The sequence below is a fragment of the Oncorhynchus gorbuscha genome, linkage group LG12, assembly GCF_021184085.1.
Source record: "Oncorhynchus gorbuscha isolate QuinsamMale2020 ecotype Even-year linkage group LG12, OgorEven_v1.0, whole genome shotgun sequence".
NCBI lineage: Eukaryota > Metazoa > Chordata > Actinopteri > Salmoniformes > Salmonidae > Oncorhynchus > Oncorhynchus gorbuscha.
In genome coordinates this window covers 39,632,759-39,644,856 of record NC_060184.1, presented here as the reverse complement: position 1 = coordinate 39,644,856, position 12,098 = coordinate 39,632,759, and the positions used below count along the sequence as shown (strand labels likewise).

General features: G+C 46.8%; 1 protein-coding gene across 3 annotated transcripts in view; it reads left to right on the top strand.

The window, feature by feature from the left end:
• The window catches only part of LOC123990996 (1-phosphatidylinositol 4,5-bisphosphate phosphodiesterase beta-1-like), a 256,259-nt gene that overhangs the window by 42,527 nt on the left and 201,634 nt on the right, over positions 1-12,098 (top strand). The gene's annotated exons all lie outside the window — the stretch shown is intronic.

Sequence of the window (12,098 nt, the reverse complement as noted above, 5' to 3'; positions counted from 1 at the left end):
CGGCAGAACCCGGTACTCAAAATGCCCTAACGGAGTGTTAAACGCCGTTTTCCACTCGTCCCCCTCTCTGATGCGCACGAGATGGTAAGCGTTACGAAGGTCCAACTTAGTAAAGCACCTGGCTCCCTGCAGAATCTCGAAGGCTGATGACATAAGGGGAAGCGGATAACGATTCTTAACCGTTATGTCATTCAGCCCTCGATAATCCACGCAGGGCGCAGAGTACCGTCCTTCTTCTTAACAAAAAGAACCCCGCCCGGCCGGAGAAGAAGAAGGCACTATGGTACCGGCGTCAAGAGACACAGACAAATAATCCTCGAGAGCCTTACGTTCGGGAGCCGACAGAGAGTATAGTCTACCTCGAGGAGGAGTGGTCCCCGGAAGGAGATCAATACTACAATCATACGACCGGTGAGGAGGAAGGGAGTTGGCTCGGGACCGACTGAAGACCGTGCGCAGATCATGATATTCCTCCGGCACTCCTGTCAAATCGCCAGGTTCCTCCTGAGAAGTAGGGACAGAAGAAACGGGAGGGATGGCAGACATTAAACACTTCACATGACAAGAAACGTTCCAGGATAGGATAGAATTACTAGACCAATTAATAGAAGGATTATGACATACTAGCCAGGGATGACCCAAAACAACAGGTGTAAACGGTGAACGGAAAATCAAAAAAGAAATAGTCTCACTGTGGTTACCAGATACTGTGAGAGTTAAAGGTAGTGTCTCAAATTTGATACTGGGAAGATGACTACCATCTAAGGCAAACATGGGCGTAGGCCTGTCTAACGGTCTGAAAGGAATGTTATGTTTCCGAACCCATGCTTCGTCCATGAAACAACCCTCAGCCCCAGAGTCAATCAAGGCACTGCATGTAGCACCCGAACCGGTCCAGCGTAGATGGACCGACATAGTAGTACAAGATCTAGATGAAGGGACCTGAGTAGTAGCGCTCACCAGTAGCCCTCCGCTTACTGATGGGCTCTGGCCTCCTACGGGACATGAATTAACAAAATGTCCAGCAACTCCGCAATAGAGGCACAGGCGGTTGGTGATCCTCCGTTCCCTCTCCTTAGTCGAGATGCGAATCCTCCCAGCTGCATGGGCTCAGTCTCGAAGCCAGAGGAGGGAGATGGTTGCGATGCGGAGCAGGGAAACACCGTTGATGCGAGCTCTCTTCCACGAGCCCGGTGACGAAGATCTACCCGTCGTTCTATGCGGATGGCGAGAGCAATCAAAGAGTCCACATCTGATGGAACCTCCCGGGAGAGAATCTCATCCTTAACCACTGCGTGGAGTCCCTCCAGAAAACGAGCGAGCAGCGCCGGCTCGTTCCACTCACTAGAGGCAGCAAGAGTGCGAAACTCAATAGAATAATCCGTTATGGACCGTTCACCTTGGCATAAGGAAGCCAGGGCCCTAGAAGCCTCCCTACCAAAAACTGAACGGTCAAAAACCCGAATCATCTCCTCTTTAAAGTTCTGGAATCTGTTAGAGCAATCAGCCCTTGCCTCCCAGATAGCTGTGCCCCATTCTCGAGCCCGGCCAGTAAGGAGTGAAATGACGTAAGCAACCCGAGCTCTCTCTCTAGAGTATGTGTTGGGTTGGAGAGAGAACACAATCTCACACTGCGTGAGAAAGGAGCGGCACTCAGTGGGCTGCCCGGAGTAGCAAGGTGGGTTATTAACCCTAGGTTCTGGAGGCTCGGCAGGCCAGGAAGTAACAGGTGGCACGAGACGTAGACTCTGGAACTGTCCAGAGAGGTCGGAAACCTGAGCGGCCAGGTTCTCCACGGCATGGCGAGCAGCAGACAATTCCTGCTCGTGTCTGCCGAGCATGGCTCCTTGGATCTCGACGGCAGTGTAACGAGCGTCTGAAGTCGCTGGGTCCATTCCTTGGTCGGTTCCTTCTGTCATGCAGGTGATAGAGGACCCAAAAGCGACTTAACAGAAACAGAGTTTATTCAAGTCCAAACAGGGAATAACAGAAATCCTCTAGTCTGTAGAGGGGAATAACTGGAGAAGCGGCCACAGACTGCAGGTCGCTTCGGGTAGGCGCAGGCCGTAGTGGACCGAGACACCTGCTCACACGCAGCATCTGATGAAGGCAAAAAACACGACAGGACAGGGCGAAACACAATCACAGCATGGTGAATACAAAACAAGGAACCGACGGGACAGGAACGGAACACAAAGGAATAAATAGGGACTCTAATCAGGGGAAAGGATCGGGAACAGGTGTGGGAAGACTAAATGATGATCAGGGGAATAGGAACAGCTGGGAGCAGGAACGGAACGATAGAGAGAAGAGAGAGCGAGAGAGTGAGAGAGGGAGGGGGAGAGAGAGGGATAGAAGGAGGGAAAGAACCAAATAAGACCAGCAGAGGGAAACGAATAGCATGGGGAGCACAGGGACAAGACATGATAATAAATGACAAACATGACAGGTTCCTTTCTCAGGTCAGTAATGGTTCCTTTCTCAGGTCAGTATTGGTTCCTTTCTCAGGTCAGTAATGGTTCCTTTCTCAGGTCAGTATAGGTTCCTTTCTCGGGTCAGTATTGGCGTAGTCAGTATTGGTTCCTTTCTCAGGTCAGTATTGGTTCCTTTCTCAGGTCAGTAATGGCGTAGTCAGTATTGGTTCCTTTCTCAGGTCAGTATTGGTTCCTTTCTCAGGTCAGTAATGGCGTAGTCAGTATTGGTTCCTTTCTCAGGTCAGTAATGGTGTAGTCAGTATTGGTTCCTTTCTCAGGTCAGTAATGGTGTAGTCAGTATTGGTTCCTTTCTCAGGTCAGTATTGGTTCCTTTCTAAGGTCAGTAATGTTTCCTTTCTCAGGTCAGTAATGGTGTAGTCAGTATTGGTTCCTTTCTCAGGTCAGTATTGGTTCCTTTCTCAGGTCAGTATTGGTTCCTTTCTCAGGTCAGTATTGGTGCAGTTAGTATTGGTTCCTTTCTCAGCGAGGGGACTTTCCACTGGCTGCCCCTCTAGTTTGGAGACTGTCCCAGAATACATCTTGTCCATTTGTCACTTCTTATTTTTGGAAAGGACAGATAGACAGACAGTTGTATCTTTAGAGCCCAATATAGACCATGTTATTTAATACTGTATGGAGCTAGCATGTTCGGCCTAGCCTGTCAGCGCTGAGGAAAGCCCTATTTGGCCGCCTGGGTGATTTAAGAGTCACACAGTTTTCTAAGTGAAATGGAAACTGTTGGAATTGACAACACTCTATGGGCTAACATTCTGATATCTGTCCCGTCTTAATCAAACTAAAGTATTATTCTTCCAAACCCTGACCTGAAGAGATGAATCCATCTCCGCTATCTACTCTGCAGTAAATCAGAAGAAATTGTTATCATTCCTCCTCTTTCCCTGTAAAGCAATCATTCAATCTCCCCATCTCCCTAACTCTAACTCTCCCCTACCCTCAAATTCTTCCCCCCTTCCCACCACCCCAAGGCTCTCACTCAATCCCCATTTCCGTACCCCAAGCACACACCCTCCCTCCCCTGGTAGGAACCCTGCAGAGCGCACATCGGTTTGTAACCTGGGAGCTGTCAACCATGCTGCTAGCTATCCCTGTGGCAGTCAGCAATGCTTCCCTCACTCACATGCTTACCTTTCTCCCTCTCCCCCACTCTCTCTCCCTCTCCCCCACTCTCTCTCCCTCTCCCCCACTCTCTCTCCGTCCTCTATTTTTTTTCTCTCTTCCTCCATCCCTGGCTTGCTTGATTACCTCTCTCCGTCTCTCACTCCTATCTCTCACTCCTATTCCTTTATTCCCTCTCCATTCTCTATTCTTTCTCCCTTTCTCCACTCCTGGCATGCTCAGTCACCTCTCTCCATCTCTCACTCCTTTATTCTTTCTCTCTCCCTCCATCCATCCACCTTGGGAAAAAAAGCCAACTATATCTATACCAGATAGTCCGATCTTGATTGCGCTGCAGCACATCTACACATATGTTATCTCAAGCAATTCATATATTATCACTGGCTTTCTTATTGACAAAGAAACACAGAGACACACCCAGGGAAGCAGGGAGACAAAGTGAGAAGCAGGGAGACACAGAGAGACAGGGACACAGACAGACAGGGAATCACAAGGTGTGTTATCCTCAGGGCAGTGCAGGTTAAGCATGTTCATTCAGTTCTCCTGGTTCTCTGGCTGGCCCTGCTGGCTTCCTGAACGTGTTGGGGATTCTAATAGGCTCTCCTGGCTGTATTGTTGCACAAATGAATATCCTCAGAGACAGACATTTTGGATTGGACAAGACATGTAAACGGAACAGATGTGGGATTGTAAAGAACGAAACCACGTGAATTCAATGTGTGAATAGATTGATAAGTGACCGAACAGATCTATGTGAAAAGACCAATAGAAATGAATAGTTGTTTGACAGATCCAGTCAAGCGTAAGCGGAGAGAGATAATTATGTTTTTTTTTTATTCTCGTAAAATCAGTGTACAAGTTGCACCAACCAGCTGAATTACCATTGTAGTTTGCGAAAAGAAAAGTTTAACATTAATCCACCGAGCGGAGAGCCTTGTGTTGCAGTAGTGCCCGAGGGCACTGTGCCCCACCGTGGAGCTTCATCCTGGGGCCCCGCTGTTCCACGAGGCCGTCCTGCGGAGCTTCATCCTCTTAAAGACACTTCAAAGGCAGGTTTTTACAGGCAGGATGGGAAGTTGAACTCTGACCCCCCCCCTCCCCCACAAACACACACTAGTTGATCGAATCTGAGGGGGAGGGGGAGGAGAGGGGAGAGAATGCGTGATAAGAAAGAGGAGGGGGAGAGAGATCGGGAGAGAAGGATGGAGAAAAGAGGCTGGTGAATGTCTCCATCACCTCCGTGAAAGGCAACGAACGTTGTTAAGGGAGTGTAGAGTAAAGAGCTCCTTTAGTGCTCCTCATTTGGAGATGTCCATAGAAGCAAAGCAGGTATGTCTATTACATCTGCATTGTCTTGTAACTCTTCCCTCAGCGGCCAGTTTATGAGGTACATCCATCTAGTTCCAGGTCAGAGCCCCCCCCCCCCTTCCTGCCTCCAGAACAGCCTGAATTCTTGAGGGCATGGCATTCAGTCATTGCTTAATTGGTATCAGGGGACGTAACGTGTGCCAGGAAAACATTCCCTACACCAGTACACCACTGCCAACAGCCTGTACTGTTGACATCAGGCAGGATGGGCCAAATCCTGACTCTGCCATCAGCATGACGCTAGAGGAAGTGGGATTCGTTGGACCAGACATTGGTTTTCCACTCCTCAATTGTCCAGTGTTGGTGATCGTGTGCCCACTGGAGCAGTTTCTTCTTGTTTTTAGCTGATAGGAGTGGAACCCGGTGTGGTCCTCTGTGACAATGACTGATGAGGTGTGCATTCTGAGATGCCGTTCTGCACACCACTGTTGTACTGGCCGTTATTTGTCTGTTTGTGGCCCGCCTGGTAGCTTGCACGATTCTTGCCGTTCTCATTCTACCTCTCTCGTCAACGAGCTGTTTTCGCCATCAGCCACTGACTGGATGTTTTTTGTTTGTCGCACCATTCTCGGTAAACCTTGGTGCGCAGGAGGGATGGCCGTTTCTGAGAGACTGGATCCGGCGTGCCAGGCACCGACGATCACACTGGACCACGCTCAATGTTCAGTTACAGTAACTGAATGCCTCGATGCCTGCCTGCCTACTTTATATAGCCACGTGACACACCGTCTGTAGGAACGATCCATTTTTTGTGAACGGGGCGGTGTACCTAATAAACTGTGTTTATGGTTGGTCGTTTCTGCATGTGTCAGTCATTTGTTTATGCCTATGGAACCTGATCAAAAGTATTACACTATAGGGAGAGAGAGAGAGAAATAGTCATTGCACATTCTTTGAGAGTGAAAGAGTGACCCCATGGATCACCAGCCTGATGTAATGTTGACTGCTATGAGTGGAGGTTCAGACTCCCAAATGGCACCCTATTCCCTACAAATGTGCACTATTTTTAACCAGGAACCGTAGAGTGGAGGGCTCTGGTTAAAAGTAGTGCACTATGTAGGGAATAGTGTGCTATTTTGGGACGCAGAGGGCGTTTAACACAATCATAATACAGCTCGTTTCAAAGACACCATTTTAGCAAATTATGATGATAGAAAGGTAGGCTCCTTCCTTCGCTCCTTCTCTCTCTTCTCGCCATTTGACTTGGCAGTGGCTTGGTACAGAGAGGCCAAAGTTGAGGCTACGTGGACTCTGTGACGGCTGCATCTCGTTCTTGTGACGTTGGTCAGTGAAAGAAAATGACTTGTGATACTTCTGTACCCTGCTTTCCACCAATCACAATTGTCATTTCTGACCCCAAAGAAATATCTCCATGGTTATTTGTAGTGTGGAAGGATACATGATTAGATTTTATGGGATTTGATTTACTTTCAATTGATGTTTGCTTTACCTACCTTAAATGAGCTCATTGTAAATCACTTTGCATAAGAACATCTTCTAAGTCACAAAAATGTATATTTAATTGTGTGGGCACCTGTTATTTGAATCACTTGTCCATGTCAGCCTGCCTTCAATGCCTCAACAGTATGTACTGTGAATATTTCAGTGCTCCCATTTTGAGTAACATCCCGATGCTTTCAGCCTAGCTAAGACTGTGTGGTCTTCTGTTGCCTCCATGGAACATGGAACTCTAAAATGGAACATGGAACTGAAAAGGGCCTCGCCCGACTCTAGTGTATCAATAATGGATTGTAAGTGCGGTCTAGACCTCCATTTGGAGTGGTGGTGCAGTGGTATTTAAGATGTGGTTAGTGAGAGCCCTGGTGGGGAGAGGCATATTTAAATCATAATGTGGTTCCTATCTCATGTCCTCCTTTCACTAACAAGGCCTGAGAGGAGAGGGGAGGGAAAGTTGGAGAAATAGAGAGAGAGAGAGTAGAGATGGAGAGAGCGATATGTGCTTCGTTGAAAGTAAAGGCTTGGGTCTGTAATGGTTTGCCCCATTGACCTCCAGCCATCCAGCTGAGCTAACATACACAAACATGTGCACTCGCTTACTCACCATGTCATTAGCACAACACTGTCCAACAAGTACAGATGGCATGTGGAGAAGACAACGGAATGGTTTAATAATATAAGCCATTTAGCAGACGCTTTTATCCTAAGCGACTTACAGACTTGCTTGCTAAGTATGGGTGGTCCCGGGAATCAAACCCACTACCCTGGCGTTACAAGTGCCACGCTCTACCAAGTGAGCTACAAAGAACCACATCAAAAGTAGAAAGAGATTAGACAAAGCGAGAGAGAGAACTGGCGAGAGACCAGGAAGCCTACATTATTTCGTTGGTTTTAGAACAGCAACAGTTGTTGGTGTCAAGTGCAACAGTGGGTGGTGTTGATAACTGTGCAGGTGATGAGAAGACTGGATCCAGAGTTTTGAGTGCTATAACATGTTACCTGCACGAACAGCCCTATTAGATTGAGGAGCACCGGCATAACCCTGGCACAAAACATTAACTCCTTTAACGGACAAATTCACTTTTTATAACCCCCACTTGGTTTGGAGAAACTTACCCCACCAGCGATATACTTCCTCGTGCTGTAGTTGCAGTTGCACAGATAAAACAAGAACGAAGGCTCCAAATATGTCCTTTTAGAAATGGCAACGCTCTCAGTATGCAGGTCTTTAGATGTTGTTCACGTTAAATTGTGTCATTTCAAGCTTGATCGGCAACGTTCCGTGTGCGTGCATGTGCAGGCTTTATGTCACCACAATGGGAATAAGAAAGCACATGCGCACTCGCACACGGAGAAGTATCGCTCAAGTCAAAACGAAATGGAATGAAACATTGCAGATGAAGTAAAAAATGACACAATTTCAATTTCTGAACACTTCTATAACATTTAATTAACATAAAAAAGTTGTATTAGAAGACCGCCGAGGTCGGTCCCTCCCCTTGTTCGGGCGGCGTTCGGCGGTCGACGTCACCGGTCTTTTAGCCATCGCCGATCCACCGTTCATTTTCCATTTGTTTTGTCTTGTTTATTCCCGCACACCTGGTTTACATTCCTTCAATAATCGTCTTGCATATAACCCTCTGTTTCCCCCGTGTCTGTGTGTGGAATTGTTATATGTGTACTCCAGGCTGGTTTGTCCCCGAGTTATTGTAACACGTGTGTGTTTAGTTTTCTGACTACCATGTTTTTGTTCGCCTCAATAAAGGGCTCCGTTTGCTACCCATTTCTGCTCTCCTGCGTCTGACTTCCTTGCAGCCAGTTACACACTCCTTTACAGTTACAAATAGGTTAACTTGTCCTTTAAACAGGTAGCCTAGCGTATAAGATAAAGTATTTTGTATTTAAACAGTGATAACATGTTTGAAAGTCAATACTGTTGCCCAATATACACAACAATGACCAACAATTAACACGTTCATCAAAACAAAGACAACATTTGCATATTAACATTAGCGTTTGTAATAAACAATGAAAACACCCCGAAATGGGAGAAACCAAATAACCAGAGGCGGGAAACCTGTGGATAAAGTCGTGAGCTTGACTGGCACGTGTACCCCTCATAGTGTATTCATTCTGCCGGTTCTGTTGCAAAACGCTTCTTCAACAGAAGCAAGTGGAACAAAATGGGGAGGGAAGTACCTGAATTTGTCCAGTAGAAACATTTTGCGACTGTTAGGCGGAATGAATACTCTCCAGTATTGGTGTTACCGATCGAAGAGAAGACAAATAGCATTTATTTCTAAACACAGTAGGCCTAAGTGATAGGTTACTATTACCAGACTGGCGTCTGGTCTATTCACGATGCCAAGCACAGTGTTAACAATTGTGAAGAAATACACAATACAAAGCAAGTGTTGTTTGTAACAAAAAAAAATAGTGTTTGTGTGAGGAGAGAAGGAGGGAAGTAGCCGTTGAGTCGATAGCTCACAGGTACATCTTCACTGTGTGTGTGTGGATGAGTTTGTGTCTGTGGATGAGTTTGTGTCTGTGTGAGTGTGTGAATCCTCTTTTTGGCAGGATTTCAGTCCACCTGGGGAGATTTGTAGCCTACTTATGGTCAAATTGCACACGCCAGTGTGTTATTGTAAGACAGTGAGTGTTAGTGTTTCTAGGCTGGCTGACACGCATACAGTACAACCGTATCCTCTCTAAATGAATCCCCTGCGTGTTTCCTAACCACTACCCTACACACACACACACACACACACACACACACACACACACACACACACACACACACACACACACACACACACACACACACACACACACACACACACACACACACACACACACACACACACACACACACACACACACACACACACACACTGTTCTGTTATGTTCTGTACTATCAGTGTATATGACTCTGGGCTAAACCAGGGCTGTCAATCATTGTCGGTAGACTATGCTATCGTAATATATCGCCCAACCCTAGTTTACTGGGACACGAAAACACTCGACACGATGAGCAGTGGTTAGGGTATGGTTGAGATAACAAATAAAGGAACACCTTCATAATTTTGAGTTGCCCTCAGAACAGCCTCAATTGGATTCTGGGTTTGAGTCCAAGCTCTGTCGCAGCTGGCCGTGACTGAGAGACCCATGGGGTGGCGCATAATTGGCCCAGCGTCGTCCGGTTTAGGGGAGGGTTTGGCCGGCAGGGATGTCCTTGTCCCATTGCGCACTAGAAACTACCGTGGCGGGCCGGGCGCAGTACGCCCTGACACGGTCGCCAGGTGTACGGTGTTTCCTCCGACACATTGGTGCGGCTGGCGCCTGGGTTAAGCGAGCATTGCGTCAAGAAGCTGTGCAGCTTGGCTGGGTTGTGTTTCGGAGGACGCATGGCTCTCGACCTTCACCTTTCCCGTCTCCGTATAGGAGTTGCAGCGATGAGACAAGAATGTAACTACCAATTAGATACCAGGAAAATGGGTAGGAAAAGGAATTTTTCAAAAGGTTTAAAAAATGAACAGCCTCAATTGGACTCTAAAGGTGTGTGTGTGTGTGTGTATGCGAGGCGTCAAACGTTTTCCACAGGGATACTGGCCCATGTAGACTCCAATGCTTCCCACTGTTGTGTCAAGTCGGCTGGATGTCCTTTGGGTGGTGGACCATTCTTGACACACCCGGGAAACCGTTGAGGGTGAAAAACCCAGCAGCGTCGCAGTTCTACACACTCAAACCGGTGCGCCTGTCACCGACTACCACACCCCGTTCAAAGGCACTTCTATCTTTTGTCTTGCCCATCCACCCTCTGAATGGCACGCGGACACAATCCACGTCTCAATTGTCTCAAGGCTTCAAAATCCTTCTTTAACCCGTCTCCTCCCCTTCATCTACACTGACAGAAGTGGATTTAACAGGTGACATCAATAAGGGAGCATAGCTGTCATCTGGATTGTCATCAGTCTGTGTCATGGGGAAGAGCAGGTGTTCCTAAAGAGTTGGGCCAGGTCTGCTATGTTCGCGCCCATATAGACCTTTTTGTTTTTGAAAATGTTGTTGATGCCTGCCTCTGTTCATTAGCACTCAGAAACGGCTATTGGAGGAGAAACGGAATCTCCCCGCTCGTTGGCCTAACTCTCTCTCTCTATATATATGGATCTGGCTCAGCCTATTTGAATTTGACTGGGGTCCGCGCAGAACAGAGTCTCGCAGCACACAGCAGGGCAGCACACAAGTGACATTCCGAGTAATTTGCCGATTCCTCTTTGCCTATTTTAATACATATGTTCTGTATAGAAGGCAGGAGTGGAATGTAGGCCATACAGAGTGGAGAATTGCACCAAAACAGAGCAAAATGTCCAGTCAGATAACATTGTTCCTCTCTCTCTCTCTCTCTCTCTCTCTCTCTCTCTCTCTCTCTCTCTCTCTCTCTCTCTCTCTCTCTCTGTCAGATGCACGGGCCTTAAGCGCTCCACACAGTCTATCTTACGGAGCTTCGTTTGCAAAGCTCTCTATGCGGTTTGTGTGTTGAATGAGTGGAACGCGATGGAAATGGGGCTCCTTAGCTCTATGTGCGTAGACTGTGAAATCACGGTGGAGAGCCCTTTAGGCTCTAGCACAGTGGTGTAGTGCGGGCTATACCCACTTTTTGCTCAGTGGGCATTGCGTATACTCTGATCTGCATGCCCATTGATGCATACTGTATCAAAGTAGTGTAGCGGAGGTACCAATGCTGTATTGTAATAGAGAAGTAATGCAGGAAGCAGGCTACACAATGGTCAAGCACGTGAAATATTTGCATGCGTGCCTTGAGTGTAATATCGCAGCAAGAGTGCGCAGCTCTCCACTGGTTGTCACATGGGAGGAGCTCACAGAGTAACGACATCGGTAGCCAGTGGTGTACTTAAGAGAGAACTTTCAACTTGTGATATCTACCTATAAATGCAACAACTGGGTATTGAAAAGGTTTGGTCCGAAGTCTTGGTTGAATCTTTGCGATGTGCGATTCAGCCATAATGCAGTGTTTGAATAAACATTTCTAAAGGCTTTCCCAAAAAACCTTCCCAATTAAATGTTGACTGCAAAGTAGGCCTGCCTGGCAGAGTGATTTTAGGATGATTTGTATCAATTAAGAGGGCAAACTCTGCCATTACATCGTGTACACTGCAGGCCTACATTGTACAGTACAGAAAGACCGCCAGCCAAATGTACTCTTGCCAGGTGTCCAATTGAGTTAAAGGGCAACTACACTCTCAGACATGCAAAATGGTCTCCTGATGTGCTTTAATCATTCTTGTGGAATTATAACATCTGACTATTGTTGTTTTTCTATTTAAAAAATAAATACATTTTGTTGAGAGTGAAACCTGAAATAGGGTGCCTATCCTGTTTGGGTAATTTTGCGCAATAATCTGAGTATGCTCACTGTTTATAACAGACGCTCCTTAACTATCTTGTGTCTAGCTTATATTTTCTAAAAATGATCATGTTTCTAAAGTGTAGGTGTATTAAGAAATAAATGACACATGCGGACCGGGAAAATCCCTCGCAACCACGCGAGGTTGAAAACCAAATAGCCAATAACCTGTCCTCTTACTGTCCTATAATAAAATATTTAAGACAAGTTAAAGTTATGAACAGAAGCTTTTTCCC